The 6,000-nt window shown below is 37.5% G+C and overlaps 1 long non-coding RNA gene across 1 annotated transcript in view; it reads left to right on the forward strand.

Annotated features, from left to right (window-relative positions):
* LOC138688589 (uncharacterized) overlaps positions 1-5,732 on the forward strand; it is a 181,266-nt gene extending 175,534 nt beyond the window's left edge. Inside the window, exons 14-15 of the long non-coding RNA XR_011327464.1 lie at positions 357-395; positions 1,831-5,732. This is a non-coding gene — a long non-coding RNA (uncharacterized lncRNA). The remainder of the gene's footprint in view (positions 1-356; positions 396-1,830) is intronic.
* Positions 5,733-6,000: the final 268 nt, after the last annotated feature.

The raw sequence follows: 6,000 nt of genomic DNA on the forward strand, positions 1-6,000 counted from the left end.
TGGAAATGTAGCAAACCATTTAAATGATTAACACACTTACTATTAGCAGGGTAGAAGATAATTACAGAATGATTCACAATGTTTTGTTATTGTAATAGCTACTTGTATTTGGATTGTGGTAACATTCAAAATTGTTCAACACAACTGCAAAAAACCTATCAAAGTCTATAAATACTTCACAGGCAAACAGAGATAACACTGTGTCACACTGGACATGCTAATTATGGAAGATCCTCAAACCAGATAGATATCTTTTCTTTCTTTCACACTTTCTGCTTTTTGTTTCCTCTTTAACATTGTTTTTTTAGCTACTTGTTCCAGTTGGCCTTCATTGATATTTATTTCTTTTTTTGTAGGACTCTGGAAAATACAACTGACTGGTATATTTATATCATGTGAGTATGTAATGAGTGCTATTAGATCATCTTTTTGCTCATTCAAAATTCTAAGTAGAATGGATCTTCTGTACCTTATCTGCCCAGTTTCAGCAATGCCTTAAGCACTGAATCTTTTTATAGTGATATTTAGGCTGACTTTCAGACTTGTTTTCTTGCATATTTTGTTTTACTCCTAAACATACTGATGGAGGGTGCAAAATATCACTTCATTTCTTCTAAAATCTAGCCTCAGTATCTGTACCTGGCTTTATTATGACTCTGTGTTTGGATATTTTTTTGTTCAAGAAGAGGGAATAGAAGTGGGGTTCAACAGATGTGATTATAATATTGTAACATACTTTAAGAGTGCTGGGTAAGTTGCTCACCTTGCTCTTCTTTCTACTATGAGGAGCCTGGGAAAAGTGTAAGTTCTGTTAGTTATTGTGTGTTTACTGGGATTTGCCCCACTCCTGCAATATGAATAAACTTGTTTATCAATAATAAATCTGATAATGAATCTGCTGATTGGAATGTTTCATGATGTTATGCCACTTCTTATGTCTATTGACCAGATTAGTATCCGTTGAATGGGGTAAGAGAAGGTATAAGTGCAAGGGTTTTCTTAAGTGCCTTGGAGGTGGGAGACAAAATGGGACACTGGCAGTGGAAAGGAAAGATGAAAACATCCCTTAAACCCCAATGAAAAGACTGAAACGCTTGAACTAGTATTTTCTTCCTTTGAAGAAATCTATTAATGATAGGTCTTCAGGATCTCACTTTTCGTAATATCCTGAGCTATGTTAAAGATTGTTAGTTTCGGTTAAAGACTCTTTCACAGATGAAGACTTGTAGGAATAACTAAGGTGTTTTGCCAACTCCTTTCTGTGCCATACATGACAAACTCAAAACAGGACCAAAATAACCAATTTGGAAACAGCAGTTAGAGGACCAAAAAGGCAGTTTCCATCAAACATAAGTTATTTTTATGCTCAGTTGGGGGTGTTTGAGCTATTTATGAAATCCAGATAGAGAAATTAATGTTTCTGAATAATCCTAGAACAAATGATGAGGAGAGGGATCATGCTGGGTTGTATAACATTTTCTTCTATAAGAATATTTTCCATTATATTTTGTGGGACATTTATAACCCAAAGGATTCATGCAAAAATCCAGAGCATTATTGTAACTATATAGAGGGCAATGACACATAGCAGAATGATAATTTCTTACCATGAAGTATGGATGAAAATGTAGTCAATGCCTTTGCTTGCTTCTAACTTTTGAATGAAGGCGTGGTAATACCACAGGGTTCATATAGCGCAGGCAAAATTGCATGCAACGTTTCTGTCTCTTCTTCTAGTACTTTTTAAACTCAAATGAGTTATATTCAGAATGTTAAACCAAAGAGATAGCACATCAAGAATATCTCTATCAAAACCATTTATCCATCTAGGTGACATTGGGGGACACACAGAGAAAAGTATTTTCATCAACATCATCATTTGTACTGCAAACACATTGGACACAATGGCTGAAAGAAGGACCTGAGGCACGGTGTAATCGCATAATAAAAGGTAGTTCTTGTTCTAAATTTTGTGTTTGAAGTACATACATCAGACAGCAAGGAGAGGGAGGAGGAACACCAGGCTGTGACTGGAAAGTGAAGCAAGAGTGGCTGAGTGCCTGGCTCAGTATTGCTCAGGAAGCTGTACCAGCAGCAGGAACTGCTCTCCCCAGAACCTCAGCCACCACTTCAACAGCATTCTCTTCAGTAAAAAGGAGAACTGGAAGACAAATAAATTGGCTAACTTTTTATGTTCCTTCATGAGAGGTTTAACTCAGCTTCAGTTTGAAGTTCAGATGAAGATTGGGTCTTGTCTTATTTTATCTAAATGAGTTCATCTGTCTCATATCACGGCTTGACTTTGTTATGCATTTTAGCCTTCTGGTCTTTTTCATGTGAGGTAGTAAATACTGGCTCTTTTCAACAGTTGAAATGTCAGGACATGATCATTTTGAATGTGCTAGATGAAATCTGTGAAATGCTGCATTTCTTTTTCAGTGATCTCTGGAATGAAATCACAGTTCACAGGGCTAGAGGACTGGAAGTGACGTCCGGGGTCACTGAGGCTGGTGCAGTGAGTTCAGCCCAGTGTGCAGGCACTACCTCTTATAATCCCTTTCACATGCCCACAGACTGTTGGGGTTTTTTGTTTTGGGGTGGGGGTTTTTTTGCAAAGTTTGAACACTTCACTGCAAACAGACGCTACATCAGGAAACAAGATTTTATTCTTTGGTGGAGACTGAAGCCTAAGTGTCCTCAAACTGAAAAGAGCTTGCAGGATCAGTCATATTTTATGCAGGTGACCTGGGGTGGAGGTATTGTTGCTGGATTCTGCCTCTCACATCAGTGGGTGCAATGAGATCCCGACTCCACTGCTCTCCCCCATCTCAGGGATGCTGCCCACCTTATCTTTCTGCACCTGTTTCCCTATCTGTCCCTACAAACAACAAATGTAAAATGCCTTCAAATCTGCTGGTGAACAGCTTTATGTAAGAGTTGCATTCAGTCTGAGGCAGGCCAGAGCAATCCAGGCAGCTTCAGCTTCTGTTATTTGTGAGTGCTTTACCCTAAGTTAAAAATAATCTTGATGCTGTCTTACTTTTTTTTTTTTTTTACGATCAGCAGTTTAAGTTGAAAAGGTCAATCCTTTCTCTGGTAGTTCAAGTTCTGTGTTTTCAAGTAGTTTCAAGACATATCATATCATAGGACATCAGATACTACATTCCTTCACACTTTTAAAATCATTGCTTCTTTCTATAAGAAAGTAAAATTTTGTTAGAAACCCTTTCAAGTTTGCTTTCCTTTGACAAAAATGAGGCCTTTATTGTACAAAACATTTCCTCATCCAGAGCTTATTGACATCTACCAGATCAAGTTTTAGACAAACAGGGGGGTTTTAATAGGGATTTCTCACTCATTAAAGTTGAGCTACAGATTCTCTTTTTTGTAAGAACTAAGAAATATTTTTCAACATCAGGCCTTTTTTGAAGACAATCAGGCTTTTTTGAACATAATGGAATAATGACATAACCTTCTTTGTAACATCTCAAATGCTACAATATAATACATTTGCTTAAGTCTGGGAGAAGGAAACCAAACCAATTTATTATAGCCTGTTGATTCACACTCACATGCTGTGCAGTTCGTGTGAAGGTCCCATTTACTTTTTCACATGAACTGCCACAGCATGGTTTAAATAGAGATTTCTCTAGCAGTAGTGTTAAGGTTCCTCATTAACATCATTTCTGGAGTCACTGGGCCAAGTATATCCTTAGTTCAATTCCACTGATCTCAGTGGGGTTATCCTTGAGATATATTTGGTCCATTGTTTCTACAGAATCTCTTTGTTCTTTTTTGATCTCTTTAAGAATTTTGTTACTTTGAACATTTCTCACATAGCAAGTCATCATGCTAAAAAGTTTGTAACATTTATAAGTAATTTCTCAGGTATTTCCACCTATTTGTACACTGAAATAAGACATTATATCCAATAATTGCTATTTATTATTTTTTATTTTATAATCTACAGATATATCCTGTTTTCCAGGAAAATCAATAAAACATACTATAAGTTTCTCTCCTTGTTTATTTTTTTTTTAAATTCCAAAACTTGATGCGACTACCAAAACTAATCTGAGAGAGACTACAGGTCCATTTGGCATTATTTTCTGCCCAGTTCTATTGCTTGCAATTTTTGGAAACAAATAATAATTGAGTAGTGATACTACCAGGTGAGAAGGAGGCCAATATATTCTCACATCGAAAACTCTGAACTTGTCTGATGTTCTATATCAATACTGAATGTTTCTCTTCATTAGTTCTTTTTGTATTATTTCTATTAGGAAAAAAAATTGTGCAACATTAAAAAAAAAATTAAAAATAACCGATACGCAAAATTTCCCACAGGTTTTGCAGCTAATGACCATTCTGTACATTATGCATATATATGTGATTTACATGACTTAGATTTTCATTCAGAAGAATGAAAGGTCTAGTTAGGGAAGACAGCATAACAAAATGAAATCATCCCTATGATAAATGGTTGGGTAAATGGAAAACACATCTCATTCTCAAAACACCATCTCTTACTCCTTTCTGTACATTAGCGCAGCTTTGCACAGGCATTTGTTGGCCTTATTAATTGATATTAATTTTCCCATGGACTATGAGCTCAGCACATGAACGTCTTTATTTGCCTTTGCATTTGAAGAGTCTGTCAGATATTACAAAGATAATACAGATAATACATAGAAACTAAATGTGGTTTTCACCAAATCCATAATCAGCAGAGGCAAGTGACTTGGACTGGGACCTCTGGTTCCCTCAGCTCACACTTATCTTGCCATCAAGATCTTTTTATTCTCCATACTCTTAAAATAATTAAGTCCCAATGTGAGATTGCATTCTGCAGGGAGCAGCCTACAGGCTCCAGAGGAATTAAACCACTCCTTGTTAACTGCTGCTTGCAAAAGTAGCGTTTGGGTCTGATGATAACAAATGGGGCTAGAAATGCTAACATGGAAAGCTTTGCTGGCAGCATGGCCTTTGCTTTACACACAGACACACGCATTCAGGAAAGTGCTGCAAGAGAAGGGCACCTGTCAGTTGCATTACTTCTTCAGATACAGGGCTGTGATTTTTTGCAAACCTTCCAGTCCCTTTGAGTATGTTATTAACACTGCAGGCAGAAATGATACTGCATCTAAATAAGGATGTGAAAAACTCCCATTTTAAACTACTCAGAAGCAAAGCTTGTATTCAAACTGCACACACAGGATTGGCTTATGTTTATAGAGATTTATATGTGAGACAGAATGGAAAAATGTAATTTAGTTTTATTTAACATCTTCTCAAAATCCTAAAGACTGCTTTCAGATTAATTAGGTGCTGGTAAGTACAGTGACTATGTAGGCAAACTTTAACAGCCAAGCTTCAGTCAGTAACAGCCCTGCATGTTATATTATGTGTTAAGAAAGTGAATGTTAGTTAGAAACCTGGGGTTGTCCCTGTGCTCTTTTCAAAAGTGCAGTGTGATCATTTATCTACAAAACACTAGAGCTCAGATAAAGAGCTGAAGGTCTCGTCTGAAAGCTGGTGCCTTCAGGCAACACCTGGTACATCACTGAGGTGTCTGTATTATTATACCGCTCCAATCTCAGTGTGTTATTCATGTCTTCCTGGTCAGCAAGATCACTGAGACTGAATGGCAACCCGTTGAACCATATTTTAACTCTGATCTTTGCACACAGAGTGGTCCATGAACAGAATAAAGTCAGAAAATGAGGCAAGAACCTGTAGTCTCCATTTCTTGATCGGCTCCTTGAATTTCCTTGTATCAGCAACAGTCCATTTCAGAGTGTATGTGAAATGATGATTCTGTGTCACGTAACAGCTGGTCTTGTGCAACACAGCAGAGCCTCCTGAAGCACGAACAAGAAACAGGACACACAGCACGTGCTCTGCAGATAGAAATGCTCTGCTGAGTGTACCATCCTCGGGATGCACATCCTGCAAAACGCAGCAGAGACCCAGAGAGCTGGGGTGTCATTTTGACATGCT

This window comes from Haliaeetus albicilla, chromosome 13 (genome assembly GCF_947461875.1).
Source record: "Haliaeetus albicilla chromosome 13, bHalAlb1.1, whole genome shotgun sequence".
Classification (NCBI taxonomy): Eukaryota; Metazoa; Chordata; class Aves; order Accipitriformes; family Accipitridae; genus Haliaeetus; species Haliaeetus albicilla.